Source organism: Lipotes vexillifer, unplaced genomic scaffold, assembly GCF_000442215.2.
Source record: "Lipotes vexillifer unplaced genomic scaffold, Lipotes_vexillifer_v1.1 scaffold164, whole genome shotgun sequence".
Taxonomy (NCBI): domain Eukaryota; kingdom Metazoa; phylum Chordata; class Mammalia; order Artiodactyla; family Lipotidae; genus Lipotes; species Lipotes vexillifer.
The window spans coordinates 3,538,673-3,562,116 of NW_006789313.1; positions in this window are offsets into that span (position 1 = coordinate 3,538,673).

The following is a 23,444-nucleotide window of genomic DNA, read 5'->3' on the forward strand; positions in this document are numbered from 1 at the left end:
ACCCCTTCTCTGAAAGCTTCTCTCATCCTGGAACTTCTTGGCCAACAAAAAGAAGGGGGCATCTTGTACCCTCAGCTTTAGAAAGGACCAGTCCGACAGCCTCCCACCTCCGGAAAGTGACCTAAGTCTGGGTGAGATGTCAGAAGTCCAAGGACCTGGAAGCGGTCCCACTGTATATACTATTCTCTATCTTTTTTAGAGTTCCCAGAGCCGGCACCCTAAAATGCAGAGTAAGTTTAGGAGATGAGGGGTAATCAGAGGGAAGGGGTTTTCATGCCACCTGACCTCTGAACTGTGGATGGAATCCCTGGAAGCTCTCTGAGGTGCCGCGAGATGTTACTCTGCCCGGCAACAATGGATAATCAAGGGCTTCGGTAAAACAGACTGATTGGATTTTGAAGAGGCGATGGGGCTCTCTTGAGGTGCAGAAAGGGCTATTCAGGGAGTTGCAAACTTTGTTATGAACGGGCAGACACCCTCACGGCACCGTTTTCTCCCTGCTGCTCAGAAGAGCACAGGCACACGCCTCTCAGCCTTCCGCGGCTGGGGCTCCGAAGGAGGCACTCGGGTCGGAGCAAAGCATTCGTGTCGCCCCCGGCCCCACCGCGCCACACACACACACACACACACACGAGGGGAAAGTGGGCAAGGCGAGGGGGTTGGCGCCCAATCTGGGCACGCTGGAGCTAAGCACCTGCCCTTTGTTTGCGAGTCGGAGCGGGGTAGGGGCACCCTCCCGTCGCCGCGGGGCGCGCGTCTCCGCGGAGCTGGCAGCGCGGCGCGGCGCGGCGCGGCGCGGCGCGGCGCGGCGCGGCGCGGCGCGGCGCGGCGCGGCGCGGCGCGGCGCGGCGCGGCGCGGCGCGGCGCGGCGCGGCGCGGCGCGGCGCGGTGCGGGGGAGGCCCCACGGCCCCCGCCCGGGTGCCTGCGCCGCCCCCCGTCCGCTCCGTGCGCCCGGCGCTGCGCTCTACGCGGGCCCCGCGGCCGCCGCACACTTGGCTGGGGCGAGAGGCGAGAGGGTAGGCGGGCTGCCTGGCTGGCGTTGGCGCTCTGCAGTGCAGTGTTAGCCCAGCTCCCTATATGGTCGGGGATTAGCTCGGCGCTGCTGAGGCTGAGCCAGGAACCGGAGGAGGAGGAGGAGGAAGAGGAGGAGAAAGAGCGCAGCAGCCGCGGGCGCACGCCGAGCGGCTGCCGGGCGAAGCAGAGGCGCCGGAGGCTGGGGCACCGCCGACGCCTCGGGAACCATGGCCGAAGGGGGAGAAGGAGGCGAGGACGAGATCCAGTTCCTGCGGACTGTGAGTCTCCGCGGCGGGGGCGAGGCGGCGGGCAGGTGGGGAGGAGCGCGGAGCCGGGCGAGGAGGGGCTGCGCTGCGCCGCGGTGCCCGATGCGCGGTGCCCGATGCCAGGAGCCCGGCGCGTTCTCCGCACCCGCGGGGCCGCGAGGGGGCTGCGCGGGAAGGGGCACGTTCTCCCGCCTGTCCCTTCTTCCCCTGACGCCACCCCGACCCCAGACCTCCACCTCCACCTCTACCGCTCTCCGGGCAACTTGCTACTTGATCCGAAACCTTTGATGCCCAAACTTCCAGCCAGGGTTTGCTCGCTGTTGTTCTGACCCGGAGGATCAGAAGTGCAGGCTCTCGCCCCAGAGTCGACCCCGCTCTTTCACCCCAACACTCCACCCCAGCCCCCTGTCGCCTCTTCCACGCACTGGGGAACCGCCAGAAGGAACCAGCGGGGCAGGGGCTAGCATGGGGCACCGAGAAGTGGGCGCAGGCGCTGGGTCCCAGTCCTGGGATCGCTCGGAAGGGAAATCGCCCGGCACTGCCCCTCGCACGTTCAGCCCCAAGACGGCAGCTGCTGCTGGAGCGTTCCTTGACTGCGCCGAGTGTAAGAGCCGTGGCTTCCGCGGAAACCCCGGGCTCTGGCTCCGCGTCACTCAGGTCCCCTCCCTGGCACCGGAGGGCGCTGCTCCGCTCCAGATTTTAGGGGAAGTGGCGGGGTTGGGGGCTGGGGTGGAGTCTGTCGTAACCACATCCACCTTGCCCCTTAGGAGTTGATGTGAAGGTTTTCCGGGTGGACGACAACCACTAGGGGTGGGGACATTGGGGTGCGTCCCAGCTCTGATTTTCTCCAAGTGACCTTGAGCGAGTCGCATAATCCGCCCTTCCAAGCCTCAGTTTCCTCATGGGTAAAATGAAAAAAATACAACCAGCATTTCAGGGTGATAAGGATTAAACGAGATAGTGAATGTCATAATGTTTTGTAAACGGTAAATTGCTCTATAAGTGTTAAATCATTTTATATGCGCTGCCTAGCCCGTCAGGGATTGGAATCCTTTCTCTCCTTCTCTTCAAGTCCACCTTCAAACCTGCTCTCTGAAGATCACAACTTAGCTCTTGTCCATCTTTTGCACCATTCCCTCTCCTTCATGGAGTGCTTCCTTACAATTCCCTTTAGTTTCTCTTCCAAACATGGTTTCTCTTTTGGGGCAGGGACTTGGGTCTCGTTTGGGACCCAGTACCCTTCTGGTACTACCTTCTGATACTGCAGAATTATCCATCTCTTCATCCTGGCTCTGATGTGCAGACCCAGACCCCATCCTCATCTCTCACACTGCACACAAGACAACCACACATACCACTCCTTACAGCCCTTTTGCTGTAAATCTGCCTGTTCCCACCAAAGCCCTGTGAGATCCTTAGGCTTTCCTTCCAACAGGTGTTCTTGGTATTACGTGGACGGCAGCTCAGGTGCTTCCTGCCTTGTGCCTTCCTCAATCAGTCATTTCTTCTGCTTATTATTATTATTATTATTTTTTTATTTTTTATTTTTTGCGATGCGCGGGCCTCTCACTGTTGTGGCCTCTCCCGTTGCGGAGCACGGGCTCCGGACGCGCAGGCCCAGCGGCCATGGCTCACGGGCCCAGCCGCTCCGCGGCATGTGGGATCTTCCCAGACCGGGGCACGAACCCGTGTCCCCTGCATCGGCAGGCGGACTCTCAACCACTGCGCCACCAGGGAAGCCCTCTTCTGCTTATTATTAATGATCTTCTAGGCATTGTTGATTGAAGAGGTTCCATTCTGACAGACAGGCTCAGCGTTGGGTAGATGACCCAGAGGGTCAAGGCGAAATCCTGGTGGTTTTCTTGAGATCCGCTCCTCTGTGTTTCCCTCGGCTTCTGTGGTCATCTTTCCTGACTTTTCCTCTCCATCAGGCAGTGTCACTGTTTTTTTGGTACATCTGTAACCAAGGCTTACCGTGGAGCAGGGCTTCTTAAACTGTTTGTGTCACGGACATCCTGCCCCTAGATCAGAGCAGATGGGCTCCTTTTAAAGCCCATTCAGGCCCCCTGTGTGGTTCAAGGATCCAGGTTAAGGACCTCTGTTGCAGAGGTACTGCATGTCAGTTATGGCTTCTGTTGAGACCTGCAAGTGACCATGGGGGCTAGTGACTCCAAATGTGACATTGGTCCTTTTCCTTCTAGTAAATCACCTTAAGCATTTTTAGGTGTTTCCCTCAGTAACCCTACGAAGCAGCTTACCTTCTTCATCTTTGGCTTATTGGGGGGAGAATAGGTGATGAAACTGAGGCACCCGAAATCAAGTGACTTGGCCATGGTTGCCCAGCAAGTTATTGATCACTGTCATTCCATAATGTTAAATTAAATTCCCACTAGAGCCTGACATTGAGCATTACTCCAGAGGTTATAGTCTTAAGAATATACTGAGGGTTTCCCCGGTGGCGCAGTGGTTGAGAGTCCGCCTGCCGATGCAGGGGACGCGGGTTCGTGCCCCGGTCCGGGAAGATCCCACGTGCCACGGGGTGGCTGGGCCCGTGAGCCATGGCCGCTGGGCCTGCGCGTCCGCAGCCTGTGCTCCGCAACGGGAGAGGCCACGACAGTGAGAGGCCCGCATACCGGAAAAAATTCCCCGGTGGCGCAGTGGTTGAGAGTCCGCCTGCCGATGCAGGGGACGCGGGTTCGTGCCCCGGTCCGGGAAGATCCCACGTGCCACGGGGTGGCTGGGCCCGTGAGCCATGGCCGCTGGGCCTGCGCGTCCGCAGCCTGTGCTCCGCAACGGGAGAGGCCACGACAGTGAGAGGCCCGCATACCGGAAAAAAAAAAAAAAAAGAATATACTGAGATGAGAACTGCCGCTTTCTGAACCCTGACACTCTCCCTCTGTATCCATGAATTAGACAAAATTATTTCTCCAAACCTAACTGATGTAAGTTTTTGATCTGCACAAGATTTTGGTTTTATCTTGCTGCTTTTAGAGGTGTCAGGAATCATGGGGCTGTGCTATCAGTGGAAAATTTTCACTTCTGACCAAGACTAGGTTTGAGAACGTAATATTTCAGTTTAAACTCCCCCACCTACCTTTACCTTAGAGTTTCTTTCTTTTCCCAAAACAGTATCTTTGAAAGCATGTTGGCCATATGTTAGTCATGTAATGCCTCTTCTTAACGTTGTCCTGGACCAGAAGGTGGTTGATTTTTGACGATGAAATAGAATTGTCTTTGCAACCGTGAACTTTAGAGGGTTGCTACTCCAAGAGCAGAGGCTTTCTAACGTACTTAAAAAAAAAAATAGACCATAGACTAGTACTGTGTAAAGGACCTTTGTCAAATTGTTGATGGTTACCGTGTTGTGTTTATCATGATAGTGACAAAAATGAAAGCAGCTAGAATTATCGATGACCCGATATGGGCCAGAATTACTGCAGTAATCCCTGTAGGCGTGTGTACTGGGGCTTCAGGCACTAGCTGGATGGTAGTGTTCGTCTTGGTTGCCTCCTCTGATACATTTGAAGCCCACCCTCTCCTAAGTCGGGGTCAGGTCCTACACAAGGGGTTTGGAAATGTAAGCATGTCATGTTAACTAAAAGCTCCTATACCCCAAGCTTGAAAATGGCTGTGTAAAACTACCGGTTCTCTCCTGGCCTTCCGAAATCATCTAAGTGATTCGTCATGGCAGTCATCTAAGTCAATGAGAGCGAGTCAGCCAGACGGACAGACCTAAGAATTTTCTCGAAGGCCACAATTTTCTCTCCCACTGCTGCTGGCAGCGGCATCATCCTCCCTTCCGACTGCTCTTGCTGACGTAGCCAGTGTCACTGTCACTGTCAGTGGCTCTGAAGCTGCTCAGAAGCAGATAAACCTGCCAGCCACTGATCTGAAAGCAAGAAGTTACGGTGAGAAGAGTGACAATTACCCTATCTCCAGACGGTTGGTGGAGCGGCTGGCACTGCATCGTGCTTTGAGAGTGCCAGGAGGAAGATGGTCTCTGCCCCCGATTTTTTTCCCCTTGGACTACAGCATCCGTGAAAAAAGAGAGAAAGGAAAACCTCCAAGCCTCAGCTTGCTGTTTTAAAATGCCACAGCCTTCTCTTTATCAACGCCCTCTCCACCACAAACTGAGACAGAACTCAAAATGAGATGGCATTCGTTTCTATTAGTTTCCATTAAAGATAGGCCATAGATGCCTCATTTAACCCTCCTCGTAGAAAGTTGTCCTCCATCTAAATTTGCAGCTCTCAAGCGATGGGAGGAAGGCACTTGGGCTGAGAACCGAGACTGCTCCTGTGGTCCTGGCTTCCTCCCTACAAGGTGACTAGGACAAATCCCTGAATTTGAGCTGCATGAGCTCACGTCTGTCCAGAGCACGTGCTCGTGCCAGGTTGGGACGACAGTGAACTTTCCTTTGGTGGTATAGATTCCTGCTTGCTTCTCTCCTCAGCTGAGTCCATTTACAAAACAGCGGCTTGTTGCCAATGGCGTGCTTTTGGTAGCTTTTCCTCAGGGAGGCGGGGCGGGGAGGTGGACAGCAGTGACTTATGCCTTCCAGCACATCGGCTGTCCGGGCGACGGTGCTTGGTGATGGAGGGAGTGCCAGAATGCAGACCCAGTACCAGGTGTTGGAGAGCAGGGCTGTGCTGTGCTGCCGAATCAGGTCTAATGGTTAAAATGGCAAAAACGCAGAATACTCCCACGCTCTGGGTCTCCCAATATGGCTTCGCACTTTCTCAGTCTTTTTTCCTTTGGCTTTGGAAAGCTTATCTTATTAAGGAGCTGTAGCAGGATAGCTGGACACCTGATATCCCCTCCTTTCCAGGGAAATGCCCTGGGTGGATGTAGAAGGAAGCCAGTTCCTTCTCACAGAAATTAACTTGCGTCAGAAGGTCACATCAGCACGGGGTGGGGGTGCGGGGTGGTGGAGCTTCTCCCCGGAGGCACTAATTGCCGTGACCAGGGTTGTCCTGGGGGATTGGGAGCTGCCGTGCTCCAGGGAATGAGGTGATGGTGACTGTGAACCTGGAAAGGTTTGGCATGCGTTGCAGCCCAGTGTAAGAGGAGTGGGACCAAATACAGGTCTGCAGTTGAGTAAGGTGTGTCTGACGTCTGAATATTTTTTCTGATGCGAATATGATTGTCAAACAGGATGAGGACACTTCAGTGAAATACATTTTTTTTCACAATTCTTTATTTCTTTTCCAATACTGAATTAGAGGAAGATAAATATATTTCCTGGGTTCCTTAGGGTTGATCTGAGGGGAAAAAATGTTGAAAAAGAAAGGGTGGGAGGAATTTATCTGGAGAGCAAAATACCCTGGTAATTATGTTTGAAGGATTTGTATTGAAATAGATCTTATTATGAATACCTGTGTTCACTTGCCTCTGTTGCTTTTTTTGTGATCACCTGTTTTCACTACTTGCTGGGAAGGATTTTTTGATTTCATCATTTGACTCTTCCTTTACCTTACAACTTTAGTTTAGAAGCCACTGGCTTCATCATTTTCTAATTGACTTGCATCCTCCTGCCTGATTCTTCCCAATCTCTTGTGTAGGCCCAGGAATGTCTTCAGAAACCAACACTCCAGCTCATTTCCCACAGCCCTGCATCCATATAAACTCTTCTTTATTAGCTCTGTCTTTAAGCTACCCTTAATACAAGATTTATCCAATAGCGGTGGAATGATAGAATAAAAAAATTGAACTCGGAGGCAGGAATTCTTATCTCTAGCCCTAGCTCACTGTGACCTTGAATGAGTCCCTTAAGAAGATGGAGATCTTCCACACCGTATCGAGGCAGAACTTGCTTTAGTAGCTTCACAGAAGTGTCACGAGAGGCAGCGGTCATTCCAACAGTATCTCAAAGGGCAGAAGAGGGTGTGTTTCATAGGGTCTTATCATTGTGTTTCTCCTGCACGAGGAAATCAACCCTGCTTGTGACTGGATCTTGTCGAAAAGCGCATTTCCCCTTCCTCTAAAATGCTCTCTGTCTCAGGGCCTCGCCTTCATCCCAGAGTCGTTAGACGGTCTCCAGTGTTGGTCCAGCCCCAGCATATCTGGGAAATTACTTGACTGAAGCAAACGCCAGCTTCCCTCAAGCTATGTGACTAGAAAACTTGATTGAGAAGACAAGTCAGTTGGTGCAAGAGCCTTCAAAAGGCCAGGTAGGTCCCCAGGATTCCAGCCACCAAACAGAACCTTCAGAGTTATTTTTCGTCTTCTCAGATAATTACCAAAGCTACGATTTCCCATTGGACCACCTTTTCTTATTGAATCCCTTATGTCTTCCCTTCAAAGCTACCCCTCCCGTTTCTTCCCTCCCATTTCTTTTATGAGCCCCATTGTCCTTTCCCCCAGAGCACTGGGACCAGCTTTCTTATAAGACCCACCCTGCTTTTCCTCCCAGGGATCTTGCTGCTTCAGTCACGTCTGTTTGGAGAGTCAGGGCCTTTGAAAAGTTCCTTTCTGGCCGCACCTGGATGAAGCAGATGCTTTTGTGGTGGGATCCCAGCCAATGCTGAGGCTGCAGGGCACCAGTTCTCCCCAGGGAGCCACGTCGGGTCCTCGGGCTTCAGGCTGGCATCCTCTCAGCCATCTTCCTGTTTGGAAGCCGGTGGGGTATTTTAGGGACAAAGACATTTCCAGCCACTGCAGCCTCCTTTGCTTCGGTGAGTTTTGCCATCATAGCACCTCTTCAACTCAGAGAGAGGGAATGAAAAGTGCTGGCACCTTGGTCCTGATCCTGCTACATGGATGGGCCTTGTGAGGTGCCAACATTGTTTTTTTCCCTCCTTATGTCATTTCTGATTCCTGATTGTTAGAAAACAAAGTTCAGATCAGCTCTGAGACTGATGATGCAGTATTCAAAAATAAAAGAGCTGTGTCTCCTCTCCTCAAATGCACTTCTCCCCTTGTCTAGCTCAGAGCACATTGCTGACGCTACAGGAATGCTCTGGGCTATTGTCCTTTTAGGCCAGACATGGCCTTACCAGTAGGAGACACTGAGGCATGAGGCCCTGTTTTTCTCTTTGTTGGTGTTTTCTTTTTCTTTCACCTTCCACCTCCATAGACAGTGAACTCCTCATTGATTACAGGTCTCCCAGCCCCCATTCAGGCTTGACTACTTGAAGAGGTCTTACTTTATTGGATCTGGTGCCCAAGAAGCAGGACATATTTTAGGATATCCTAAAATCAGATCACAGAGAGATTCAGAAGTTTTCCCAGGAGCCATCCCCTCCGGGGTGACGGCTGCTTGTTGCTGCTTACTTTTCAGAGTGCAAAGGAGGCAGGCGAGAGCTCTAGAGACAGAACCTTACAGGCCATCAACAGTTTTCTACCGAGTTTAGTTCACGTGTGGTTTTACGCCATAGGAACCAACCCACGTGATGCGCAAGGCAGCACAACTTTCAGGAAAGTGTAAGAATGCAAATCTGAGTTGGCGTCAGTGTCAGTGTGACCCAGAAGGCTAACTTTTTCCTTGGTCTGCCTCTGGGATGAAGCATTGACTCAAGAAATTCCCTCTATCAAAATACAGAAATGCAAAATTGTTAGCTCAGCAGGTGCCGTTAATGATGAGCATCATTAGCAGAGTCAGTTTCTGAAGAACTAGGAATTGGATTGGTGACACCTGAGAGCACTTGGGAGCACTCCTGAGAGGGGCAAGCCTGGGTGAGCACTGCACTGGTTCTTGGGGAACCCTGAGTAGGTAGAAGAAACACCAGGGCACGGAAGTCTGGGTTCTGGGGGTGGTGGCACAGAGACTCCATCTTTATCTACTTATGACCTTTGATCACAGGAGAGGAATCCTTGAGCTGCATGGGAGAAAGTGGCCAACCTCATTGCAGGCGTTGGGAACACCGCTGTTCGCAGCCACCGGGACTGGTGCTAATAAATACTTTGTTTTAGATAATTCAGAATCAGAGACAACAGGTAGAGAAAGAAAGCCTCAGACTGCTATCAGGTGAGGTGACTCTACTTCAAACAGAGTACTAAGGCCGCGGCTTCCTGAAGAAAAAGAGTGTCCAAGTGACAAAACTCCGTTGTCAGTTAATCATATTTGGTGATGTGTTGCTCATCGTTATACCAGGCAAATGCGCCAGAGTCCCTGAAACCAGATCAGGGACAATTAGAACAATTCCTACAGCAATAAAGGAGAATGCCAAGGAGAGCTGCCTATCCTCCAACAGAGCAAATAGAAAAGGCTCTTACTGGAAGGTACCTGCTTCTCAGACACACCGGTGACAGGGCCTGGCATTTACTCTCTGATAATTTCACAGTTGAGTTCTCTAATGGGCCTGAGCAGAGAGAGCTAGTCCGTGGGACTACAGGAAGAAATGGAAAGTTCTCCATCAATGGCACCTAAATGTTCCACAGTGTAAGAAGTATTGATTGGCACTGCTGTACTGTATGCTGTGGACCAGATCCAGACTGTAAATAACACTGGGGCAGTAAGTGGGATTTAGTTGGCCGCAACTTCACCTTGAACCAAAAGCTGAATCCAAGCAGTCTCATCAAAATAGGGCAGGTAACCCAGGAAAAGTGTGAGCCCCTCAAGAGCCCCTTCATCTCTATCATCCAGGACACATAGGTGTTGCTCTCAACTATAGCAGTGGTCCGCCTCCAAGTCAGCCTCTCTTCTGTCCAGGCTGCCTAGAAAAGAGGAGTCCAAGAATAAACCATAGTGATGTCTTGAGCAAATCTCATTTCTTTGCAAGAAGGATTTTAAGATGAAAAACAGAACATACCGTTCAAATGGGTAAACTCAGAGCAAAAGCATTCGCTTTATTTGGTGGCATTTCCATCACCAGATACCTGCAGGATTGTCTGCCCTTCCCTAGGTTTTAGTTCATCCATTTCTGAAGACATGGCAATAATGTATATCTCCGGGATGCCTTGAAAATAGGAGTGAAGAGATTCTGGGTCTCCTCCAGGAGAATTAGATATGTGTAGATGGAAGGAGTAGCTTGGAATAAAAGAATGTTTCATTGCCCCATTGCCTGAAAAGTTTCCTATCCACCTAAAGCGTTGGTCGCAGATTATAAACTCCAGGAACACAGAGGTCTTAAATTCAGACTACTCCAAATCCTTAGATAACAGCAGATTAGAGGGCTCACTTTTAAACACTTTTGGGGCCAGGCAGGTAACTAAATGTGTGAATCAGGCTTTATTTGCAAAGAGAGATGGGTCTGATCTACACATTCAAATAAAAAAAATTCTTAAACATGGCCAGCCAAGCAAAACACATCTTGCAGCAGGATCCTGAGCTGTCTGCCAGTTTGCAGCCGTGGATGAACCCTCAGATTCTGAGTGAATGCGCTCCCTGGAATGCATGAATATTTTTATGAGTTGGATCGGGCTCACAATACACATCAAGGTCCTTGGATGAAAATGTCAACATAAAACACAATGTATCATCTGTTTCAGTGTATAAGAGAGAGATTGGCAGGCAGACAGATTAGTCGGGTTAATAAATGATAGACTGGATCATCAAAATGAATGCAGATTGTGCCAGCCTTTAAACACCCTTTAAAATTGTCATATAGATATAGATATCAGGAAATATAAAGTAAGCAGGGTATCCATGCAACATTTATTGGCCAGCCTGGACCTTGGCAAGTCACTGGGAATTACATAGATGAATAAGACATCATAATGTTCCATGCCTCCAACAGCTGGAGGTCACGAGGGAGCTCAGTCTGGTTTTGAGGTAGCAAGGATATCACTTCAGATGCATTTATAACAATTAATTTCACTTTTCCATACCTCTGTGGTACAAAAATTTTCTTATTAACATCTACGACCTTGGGACGTTTCTTAACTTCTGCGCCTATTTTCTCATGGGTTAAATGAGAGTAGTAATAGTGCATCTGTCCAAGCGTTGTTCTGAGGATTAAATGAGTTAATCCATGTAAGGTGCTTGGAAGAGTGCCCAAAATATAGTTAAGTCCTCGGTAAATATTAGCTATTAATATCGTCTGAACAACCAGTGTAAAACAGCGACATTAGTCACACTAGCTACTCCAAATGTCATTGCACATCCATTTTAAAGTTGGAAAGTACAAAGGGACAATGCCCTGGGATTATTCCATGGTCTGGATTGCTGACATTCTGCTTAAGTATAATATGACCAGGCCTTGTGAATGGACATGAGCCTCGGATGGACACGGCCCCAAGTGCACAGACTGAAAGGTCAGTTCTCAGAGTGTCTACCGTGCACAACCTCTTGATGCAAATGTTGATTGACTCTTCCTCTGGCAATTTTTGATTACCTGTATCAGCATCAGCGGGTAGGCAACGTGGCTTGCAGAATCCTAAACACAAGCAACACATTGTCCTTGGTTTGGGGAGAATTTTTTTCAACCGATGTCTTAAGTATGGAAATTTGCCTTTCAGGGAATTCGCTGTATTTTTAGCAATTCAAGGTCATCCCACTGTAAAGATCTGGCCGTGCACCTTACCTGATCCCTTCTCATGTCTGTGGATGCAAAGCTTGAACCTAAAGTAAAGCTTGATTTTTGTTACGTACTTCAGTGCCCTCTCCTCTGAAGGGTCCTGCTGCAGGCGGTGGCCCAAGCTTCTGATTTTTACCTCCCTCCTACTCTACCAAACATCATTTCCATTATTTCTCCTCTGCTTTCCGTGGAATTAAATTTGGATAATGTTGGTTATTTAATCTTTAGCAAGAATTTTCCCTTCCCTGGATGAGGGTAGATGTTTACCTAGTTAAAATTCTCTGGTCCTTGAGGAGTGACAGGTGTAATGGGAGTCTAGGCGTGTAGGCTGGCTGGTGGTTCCTTGTTTTTGATTAGGTTGTAGCCCCCAGCTGGCTCTTTATTTTCATTCATAAAGCTGGTCCCAACAACCGAAACAATTGGGCCAAGTAGATGGGAAGTTATATTTTAAAAAATTAAAATGAGATTTCCCCCAGCTAATAGAGAATGGGTGGGGGGCTTTTGATTTCTTTAAAGAAAGGAGTAGTTTTTTTTTAGTACTGAATCTGGATGTTTCACTAGCCATAAATTTCACTTTTTTAGTGTTGAATAGAAAACTAAACTCTGTGGATGAGCTGTTTCATTGAATCTAGCCTCAGTTTCCTTCCTAATCTATAGAATGGTGACTGTCACAATTAATTCACAGGAAGGGGTCAGGATGAAATGACCACACCCTGAGTATCTCCAGAGCCAGGTCCTATTTTGTTACTGTTGGCTGCCTCCTTCCCCCCAACATCTGATAATGTCTGCTGCTTGAGGATGTCCTCAGAAAGCATACTTTATAAAATATAAAATGCTATAAAGATGTCACACATGCACATTAGAACCTGGGCAACAGTGAAGTCTGATTACATACGTCTGGAGCTCACTATTCTAATCAAATACATTTTAGATCAAAGTTATTCTGACATATTTATTTTTGTACATAAATATTATTGTAGTGACTCATAATTAGGCATAATTGTGCATGATTCACATAAATGACTATAATTAGTATAAATTTTGCCTAGCCAGACCAATTTTTTAAAATTGTATGTCTTAGTTCTCTCCTATTATCAGCCTTAAAGTTGATGGTTTCTCTGGTACCCCCGCCATTTTCAGATCACCATTATCATCACTGTCATCAGTGTCAACACCATCATCCCTTGTAGTCTTTGATAAGAGAGTGTTTAAGAGCTCAAGGTAAAACAGACCTGAGTGTGAATTCTCGATTGGTCATTTGCAGGCTCTAAGACCCTGACTGTTTCCTCATCTCTAAAATGGGAATATTGATGACTTTTTATGTAGCTTTTGAGATATTAAACGTGGTAATGTTTGTAGAGCTGTAATGAGCACAGTGTCTCATACTATGCATATTTTCTCCTCTGCGCTACAATATATGATGTGATATAATACATATTCTCATGGTAGGTCCTCCTCCCCAGTGGATGGGGATTCCCTTTGCCAGGTCCCCAGCACCCATGCTCAGCCTGTACTTGTACGAGCCACCTGGGATCCTGAAGCAGCTGCTCTTCAATGATTCGAGGACTGTTTAGAGGGTAGACAATGTACTTTAAAACTGTTTATTTACAATTTCTAACTCAGTTAATTGGAAAAAAAAAATCTAAATAGCTCTCCCACCTGCTCCCTAGAAGCCTTTGCCAAATGAAATCCTGTGGGTGTGCACGTGTTCCTGCCTGGGTTTCTGCATGTATGAAGGTTGCAGTCCCAAATCGTGTTTTTTACGGACAACAGGAGCCTGGGCCTGACTTCCAGCTGCTTTATAGGTGATGACAAATACATTTACTGATTCTTGGGCTTTGCTCTGGTCTCTGGCCATGCTAAGTGCATGTCACTCATGTTCATGTCCTGGCGAACCCTCCAGAATACACATAAGAAGGCAAATAACTCACAGAGCCCAAAGAGGCTCTGCATCTAGTTTAAATTCCCAAAATCAAATGAAAATTTAAAGTAGGTTTACTGGGGTTTTAGAGTACAAGAGATTTAAGGTTAACCTCTGTCTCACCCATAGGTTAGGTATAACATGCTGTTGGGGAATATATGCTCCTTTGCCCCAGACTTCTCTCTCACCATATGACAAGGTGTATGGAATTCCTGACATTCAAGATACTCCTTTAGATTAAGGCATTATCTCCATAGTAAATGGAGTGGTCTGGGAGTGGATTTCAATGTTGCTGTGCCTCCTCTTGGATTATCAGATTACCTAGAAATAAAACCTTGATCTGGGGCTTCTCTGGTGGCGCAGTGGTTGAGAGTCCGCCTGCCGATGCAGGGGACACGGGTTCGTGTCCCGGTCCAGGAAGATCCCACATGCTGCGGAGCGGCTGGGCCCGTGAGCCATGGCCGCTGAGCCTGCACGTACAGAGCCTGTGCTCCGCAATGGGAGAGGCCACAACAGTGAGAGGCCCGCATACCGCAAAAAAAACCAAAACCTTGATCTGGCATTATGGCATGTGGGGTTGAAAGAAAAGGAATGGTCACCAGAGCACTGGCAGGTTCAATTCTGCATTTGGTTACACTGGATCTCCTAGGGAAATAGGGGAAAGAGAGGGTATGTTAACAAAAGGGAAAAAAATATGGCACCTAAAGGGTAGGGATAAGGAGGAAAGAGGCCAAGCATCACTAACTTCATAATTTTCACCCCAATATTATTGTGTAGATGTTAATATCTTAGACAGAACTCCGTGTTTTCAATTAAGAGTGACTTTTACGTTAACTGTCTCTTTCGTACTGCTGATTTTTCTTCACCTTTCACACTTATCATCATCTAACATACTACATATTTTATTTTCTTATTCTGTTTGTGTCTCTCCTGCCACTCACGGATCAGAATTCTGTCCTTTTTTTTTCTTTGTTATATTCTCAGTACCAAGGATGGTGCCTGGCACATAGTAGGTCTCTGAAAATAGTTGTTGAAGGAATGAATACATTCTCACATGCTGGTCTTGAAGCTCACGTCCCTACCTCACTGTGTTCTCACTGCCTGAGTTCCCCTCTCTGTGCCCTTATAGTTGGTGACACTGATGTAAATGCGTTACAGTGAAGATTAAAAACCCCAAGCATATCATGGAGTCTTCCAACCCAGGCTTGGGAATATGGGGACTAATGTCTTAGTTTCTGACCTCCGTGACTTACGTGAAGTCAGCTTGTAAAAAATGAGAAATGAGGGTGGCTCTGACTTCACATATATGTTTGCCTGACTCTCAGGACTAAACACACGCGGGACATTTCTAGGTCCTTATGGAAATAGAAAATGGGTATGGGACAATTCCATATGTATGGAACATATGTCTGCTGTATATATCATTGATACCAATTTGATGACTATTGATATTTTTATACTTTTTGTGTTTCTCGGTATTTGCAAACTGATGCTTATTTGAGTAACTGTAGGCTATTTTGATGTCAGTCTACCTTGGAAAAGATTTCTATGTGCTCTAAAAGTCTCTAATCTATACCAGATAGAAACCAGTAACCACTCTGTATAGCCCCTTTATTTCCATGTTAAGCGCCAGCAACAGCATGTACCACCATCCTCCACTGGCACATGAACATGCAGATTTGGAGTAAAACTCAGCCACCATTCATATTTACAGATGAAAGGAAGCCATTTTATTAATAGTTCAAATTATTGATAATTCAAGATTGATTTTAGTTTGGCTTTGAAATGGACTTGAGTACTTTCATGTTGCTCAGCTTGTTTCTACTTATATACTAGCTCTGTTTCCTCCAAGCTCTAGCCCTCCTTTAGAGCCTAGAGGAACCTGGGCCTGACTTCCAGCTGCTTCTGGACCTTCTTCTGAGATTTCCTCCCGTAGGGTCCTGAATAAGACTATGGTGAGGCTTCTCTTTCTTATGTGAGTCTACTGAGGTGTTTTTTTCCCCCCCAGTGTCTACTGAGCTAAATCAGAGCTAATAGCTTTCTAAAAGAATCCTAAGACATTTATAGCTAGGTAATGACCCTTGGCAATCATCTGTTAATTTTTATGTTAGGAAACTGAGATACTGTATGTTATCCGTCTATCCACCCATCCATCCAACAAATATTTGTTGAGCACATACTATGTGAAAGACATGTGCTGGGAACTGAAGAAGATTTAAAGGGGAGCAAAATACGTCATCCTGTTCTCAGGCATCTTAAAGTTTAGTGGGAGAGCTTAGACACCTAAAGAACTAACAGTAGATTAGGACAAAGATAGAAGTTACACAGCCTAGAAGGAATACTTAATTTTGACCAGGGAGTCAGGGAAATTTTGAAAAGAGAGGGAGTATTTGAACTGGGTGGGTTCTATAAGGTGTTGGTAGATGGAAAATGGGCTTAAAAGCACATTTCAGACAGAAGGGTCACCATCAAGTAAAACCCAGAGGTGTGAAAATATGTGACACATTCAGGGAACTATGAAGACTAGAGTATAGGGGGTACATGGAAGACTATTGGGAGATGAAAACTATTCTGCAAGCAAATCAAGGTGAACTGGACTTCATTCTTTAGGTAATAGAGAACTAGCTAGCATGAATATAATTGACCCTAAAGATTTCAAAATATATGCTCATGTTAATTCACTACTGTATGGCTTTGGTAAAGTAGAATATACAGATATAGATTCTGTACGGGTACTCTTTTATACTGGTTTCTTCAGTTCACGACTGTATATCTGATACTTTGAGAATCCAGTTGGCCCTTTAAGGACAGATATAGATCACTTGAACAACGGCATCTGTATAGACGGGACTTAGAGGTCTGAGGCTATTACCAGAGAGAACCTCCACTGACAGGGACCTGGTCTTGCCCCTGGAATGGAAATGAAAGAAGAGTCTCATGCTGCATCTAAACTTTTCTTCATGGAGTGAGAACTGCTGTATAGCTGTAGAAGATGATTCACCTTGGCTTGGGCAAGGGGTTTAAAGTAACAGAAAAAGAAGTAGGCACTTCAAGAACATCTGGAAAATAGAAACTGATTAGCACTGAAGGGGATGTCACTCTATTACAGGCCTTCTTGAGGGAGGACTCTGGTGTTAAAAGTTCAGTATCAGCAGTGTCCCTCATACCTCAAACTGTTAAACTTCAGCTCCTGTACTCCTGCCAGAGGCCATTTCTAGGCCATGGGGCACCTGAGCCCTAAAGTCACAGCAGTAGTGGAATGCAACCCTTTCTTGAATAGACTTTATAGGCTTTACTACCCTGGCTGTTTTTGCCTTTGGTGACCTACCATATGGTTACATATAATAGTGAGAAAAAAATAGGAGATCAAAATTCAAATCAACACATTCAGATGGTTTGTTTAAAATTTTGCTAAAAGTTTAGTGAGGCATGTGACTGGAAAGTACTTGCTGATTACTGTTGTCTGAACTAAATAATCTGGTACTTGATCATATTGTGCAAACTTGGTTTCATGGGACCTAAATTTCCTTTTCTCCACGAGATTAAATATCTCCCTGCGGGCAAGGTCTTCTTTTATTAGTTAGTTTGATTTCTTACAGCTCTTTCAGTGCCCATATGTGTGTGTACAGTGGCTCAGTGATTTCTCAAACGATTATTTAATTCAGTGTTTCTGCAAGACCTCATTGCTTAGAGCAAATGGCATGTTTTTATCTAGTTACTTATAAAAAGGGACTCCACCTTCAGAAATTACAGGTTCCATTCTGAATTAGACAATGTGAACTTCTAATAGGACTGACTCTTTTCCCATAAAGCTTAAAAGGGTATGTGTGTGTGCGTGTGTGTGCGTGTGTGTGTGTGTGTGTGTGTGTGGTGTGACTGTGATTAAGGCATTTTTGTTGTTGTTTCTGATGTATCCCCAGTGGCAAACAGAGCACAGCCTATAGCATGTGCTGAGTAAACACTTATAGAACAACCTAATAAAACAAAATGGAGAAAACAGGAGGAAACTTAAGTTTATTTGAAATCTGATACCTAAACTCAATCCAGGAAATGGAGCTAAGAGTTGGGAGTTAGGAAGACAACCATTGGTAAATCAAGATGGCGGTACAGATGGGCCAAAAGGAAGCGATCCTGGATCTAAACACAAAGACCTGGAGGGTCCTTCAGGGCAACCTTCTTACACAGGCTTGAGGCATTCTGGGCCTAAGTCAGGCTGGTCAGTTTTTACTTGTGCTACATTCTATGGCAGCACCATTCTGACCAATTAATAGCAAGAGTAACTAATCTCAAGGTGGTGGTTCTTCAGTTTTGGGTAACGTTTTCTTCATCCGCAAATTATTGGGGGTACACCATTTTATGGGTTCCCTTGTCTTCCATTCACCAACGAAACCTACTTGTACTCCTTCCTCATGCCCCCTATTTACTCCCAGAACTTATACTAAATAAAGCTAAAAGAAGAGTGTCATGGTTTTTGTTTTCTTTGTCCTGGTATCCCCCTTTCTGAAACAGTCTCACGAGAACAGTTGCCAGCATGTCATTTTTTGCTCCCCGGCTTTCCTCCCACCGACTGACTGAACCTTCCTACACACACACTCGGGGGTGCTGCTCATAAGCTAGCTCATCCAGCAGGCTAGCTATGCTGTGCTCGAATTGTCCTATTTTTCCTCCCCTCCAAAGTCTGCCTTCCCAGTGTTCCTTTACATCACGATTCTGTTTGGTATCTTGTTACTGTTTCTGTGAATTAATTTGAGCTAGGATATTAAAGATTGACCAGTGCTGTACCTAGATAGTTTTATTTTAAAATCAGTCTTCAATGTTTTGATTCATATAAGTAAATAATAACTGGAATTGTAGGCATACTACTAGCAGGATGGCATAGATTGTAGCTACAATAAGAATAGCTACTCGGAGCTACCCTACTTCCACGGCTATCAATTCCCTTCATCAGTCTTATGGATATTGTTGCACAGAATTAAAATGAACTAAAGAGCAGTGAAATAGTAGTTTTCACAGAATTGTCTCTTGAAAGTACCCACTCATTTAGCATTGGGGTTGTTGTCTTAGCTCTGCCACTAATTCTGTAAATTCGGACTATTGCTCATTCATCTCTAAAATGAACGGGGCTAGATAAGTTTTAAGTTCAGTTCCAGGTCTAATATTCTCTGACAATAACAGTAACTGACATTTTATTTTTGAAGAACTATACGCCCTGGGGAAGGGTAAGCTGGGACGAAGTGAGAGAGTGGCATGGACATATATACACTACCAAATGTAAGATAGATAGCTAGTGGGAAGCAGCCGCACAGCACAGGGAGGTCAGCTTGGTGCTTTGTGACCACCTGGATGGGTGGGATAGGGAGGGTGAGAGGGAGGGAGATGCAAGAGGGAGGAGATATGGGGCTATATGTATATGTATAGCTGATTCACTTTGTTATACAACAGCAACTAACACACCATTGTAAAGCAATTATATTCCAATAAGGATGTTTAAAAAAATAAAAGAAAAAAGAACTATATGCCCTAGTAAACATTTCATTTATTCTAGTATTCAGTGAATATTTTTGAGTGCCTACTATGTACCAGGCACTGCAGTAGGCACTAGGATATGATAGTAAACATGACATATGGAACTCCTTCCCTCATGAAGCTTACGTTCCAGTGAGGGAGACAACATATAAACAAGGGGTAAATGTGATTTCATATAAGGCTGAAAGCTATGAGGAAAAGTAATACATGATGAGGGGATAGAGAGTGACAGTTTGCAGAGGTCTAGGTGGTTATTTAAGGTGAAATTATTGTAAGGTTACGTTTGAGTTGAGCTCTGAATGGTATGAGAGAGAAGCCACAGAGAACATTAATTTCTCTCTCCAAGAAAAGAGAGAGGACAGGTCAGAGGCCCTAAGACTGGAGAGGCTGGTGTGGAATGAACAAGGGGAAGATTGCAGGACATGGAGTTAGAGGTAGGCAGGGGTCGGATCTAACAGGGTCTTGTAAGCCTTCCTAATTGTATGTGGGAATCACATCAACCCTATATTGTAGGTAGGCATTATTATTATCTCCATTGTACTCAGAAGAAAACTGAGGCTCAGAGAGGACCAGCAACTTCTTCAAGTTCACACATGGTCTGTCTGTGCCACAGCCGGGTGGTCTGTCTCCAGGGAATCTACCCTTGACCACTGTGTTCTGTCTTTAAATAGGAAGTTGAGATGAGATTGAGTTGAGATAGTGTTCTGATGAGAAGCGGTAGGGACGTTTTCAGAAGGGAGTGACATGGTTGAGACCCCTGGCTTCCATGTAGTAGGAGAGAAGTGGAAGCAGGGAGACCAGTTGGAAAGTGACTGCAATGGTCCAGGTGAAGGGGTAGTGGCTTAGATAGACAAAGGTTTGCTGGAACACTGAGCCATGTCAAAGACCAGTCCATGTGATTAGGTACTTGTGCATCTTTGTGCTTGCTTTTATTTTCAAATAAACATTTAAGCTAAAAAAAAATCCGAAAAACAAAAACAGTTCACCCATTTCTTCTACCCACCCCCCCGCCACCTCTGACAACCATTAATCTGTTCTCTGTATCTATAAGCATAGATCTATATATAGATATATAGATATACGCATACATACACACACACTATATATATTTTTTTAAAAGTCCACATTTAAGAGAAAGCATATGTATTTTTCTTTCTCTGACTTATTTCACTTAGCATAATGCCCTTGAGTTTGTCACAAAAGGCAAGATTTCATTCTTTTTTATGGCTAAAATCTATCTATCTATCTATCTATCTATCTATCTATCTATCTATATCCGTCTCACAAAATTTCTTTATCCATTCATCCATCAGTGGACACTTAAGTGCTTTCCATGTCTTGGCTATTGTGAATAATGCTGCAATGAACATGGGAATGCATGTATCTTTTTGAATTAGTGTTTTTGTCTTCTTTGAATAAAAACCCAGAAGTAGAATTGCTCGATCGTATGATAGATCTACTTTTAATTTTTTGAGGAACCTCCATGCTGTTTTCCATAGTGGCTCCATCAATTAACATTTCCACCAACAGTGCACAAAGTTTCCCTTTTCTTCACATCCTCACGAGGACTTATTTCCAGTTTTTGTTTTTTTCTTGATAATAGCCATTCAACAGGGGTGATATCTTACTGTGGTTTTGATTTGTGGCATTTCCCTGGTGACTAATGATGTAGAGCATTGTTTCATGTAATACCTGTCTGTCTGCTTTGGAAAAATGTCTATTCAGATCGTCTGCCCATTTTTAAATTGAATTATTTCCTTTTTTGCTACTGAGTTGTATGAGTTCTTTAGGTATTTTGGATGTTAGCTCCTTATCAGATACATGATTTATAATTATTTTCTCCTATTCAGTAGGTTTCCCTTTTCATTTTATTGATGGTTTCTTTTGCTGGGCAGAAGTCTTTTAGTTTGATGTAGTCCCGCTTGTTAATTTTTGCTTTTGTTGCTTTTGCTTTTGGTGTCAGATTTAGAGAATCATTTCCATGAAACTATGTGAAGGAGCCTCCCGCCTATGTTTTCTTCCAGGATTTTTTTGGTTTCAGGTCTATGTTCAAGTCTTTAATCAATTTTGAGTTAATTTTTGTGCATAGTGTTAAGATAGTGGTCCAGTTTCATTTTTTTGCATGTGACTGTCCAGTTTTCCCAACACCATTTATTAAAGAAGCTGCCCTTTCCTCATTGTATATTCTTAACTCTTTTGTCGTAAATTATTTGACCATACGTGTGGGTTTATTTCTGGGCTCTGTTATGTCCCATTGATCTATGTGTTTTTATGCCAGTACCATACTATTTGAATTTCTATAGTTTGGTAATAGAGTTTGAAATCATGGAGCGTGATGCCTTTGGCTTTGTTCTTTCTCAAGATTGCTTTGACTTCTCAGAAATTTTTATGGCATCTTTGTGCTCAGTATGTCTGGTTTGGTTTGGCCTCTATTTTGGGTGGAGGAGGGTACATGTGATGCTTTAATGTATTCAGATTTATCAGCCCTCTATAAATACAGAGGACTTCATCTCGTTTCCAGGTAGCTGCTCTCCCAAGAGCAGAGCACTCAGGTGACAGTGCCTTTTTTGCAGTTTTATGAGCAGAGTTGAGAGAGCCTATTTTAAAGGTTGGTGTTCAAGGTTTTCAGCCTCTTCATCCTACCGTATGTTTCTTAATACATTAGAGTTAACAACTTATTTTAGACAAATATCCTTTGGATCTTTTGAAAGAATAATCTTTTAAAATTGATTCATTCTTTTTCAAATATGTATTAACTTAATATTCTTGATGCCAAGCACCTTAGGGTACATTCACATAGTTAAGGCAAAATAACCTGTCCTTAAATTCATCCCATCCATTATCTTATAGCTGTTTAATTTGTTGACATTCTTATAAAGTAGATCACTAGCTAATACCACATTTAGGAAGATATACTGAAGCATAGTCAGGTTTAATTAATTTTTGGTAGCAAATTAGAAAGAGACTCTTCACTAGAAAATAAAATAGACTTTTAATAGTTTAACTAGAAATAGACTTCTAGTTTTCTTGATGCACCTGGTGATAATGCTTTAGCTATTCTGCAGTGACAAAAAATATACACATACAATACATATTTATATGTTACATATAGTGATTATATAATTATTTCAATAAATATATAATTAAATAATTCTGGAGTGACAAAAACATGCACCTAAATATATATTTATATATTAAGGTCTGAAAAATTAAGATATCCAGTGAAATGATCTTTCAAGTGTAAAGACTAAATAAAAACATTTACAGACAAAACTAATCCAAGGAAGTTTGCCACCAACAGGACTTAACTAAAGGAGGTGTTTTATGTGGAATAAAAATGATCCCAGGAAGAGGGTCTGAGAAGAAAGAGGAAGCAGTAAGAAAAACAAAATGAAACCAAAACAAATAAAAATGGTAAACAAGTTGATATGAAACAGTAACAATAAGAGTGGGGTTTAAAAAAATCAATGTATACCCACAATTCTGGACAAAAATAGCCTACAAATCAGGAAGGAGGTTATTGATGATAAACAATTCTTTTTTATTGTTGTGGGAAGATAAAGATATTAATTTGAGACTTAAATGTGCAAGTTAAAATTTCTAAATTAGCCTTTAAAAAAAGAAAGAAAGAAAAACTATATAACTTTATAGCAAGTAAAGAAGAAAAAAAATATAGTGGGGGAAATGTCAGTCAATCTAAAGGGAGACAAAATGAGAGATAAGAAATCAGATGATCAAAGTAATCCAGGTACATCAATAATTACGATCAACTAAATGGAATTACCATCCAATTAAAGTTAAAAGATTCTCAGAATGGATACATAAACAAAATTCAACTATTTACTGTTTATAAGAAACACACTTAAGACATGTCATTAGAAATGAATAGGGACAATGCTTATCTTCATAAGAGAATCAGTTCACCTTGAAATTATAAAAGGTTTAATTGTTATATATCTGGAAAAATAAAGCAAAAATGGACAGTGCTGTAAGTGAAACTGATAAGTCCACCCTTTAGAGGGAAATTTTAACACTTTTCTCAATAATTCATTGGTTAAGCAGACAATCAGTAAGGTTACAAAAGATTTCAAAGATACGATTAATAAGACACTACATATACATACGTATCTGTATATGTAAAATACACATTATTTTCAAAGGTACATTAAGAAATTACAAAAGTGATCATATACTTGGCCAGGAATAAAATTTCTAAAATTTTTAGAAAATCAGTATCACACAAATCTACTCTCTCATCA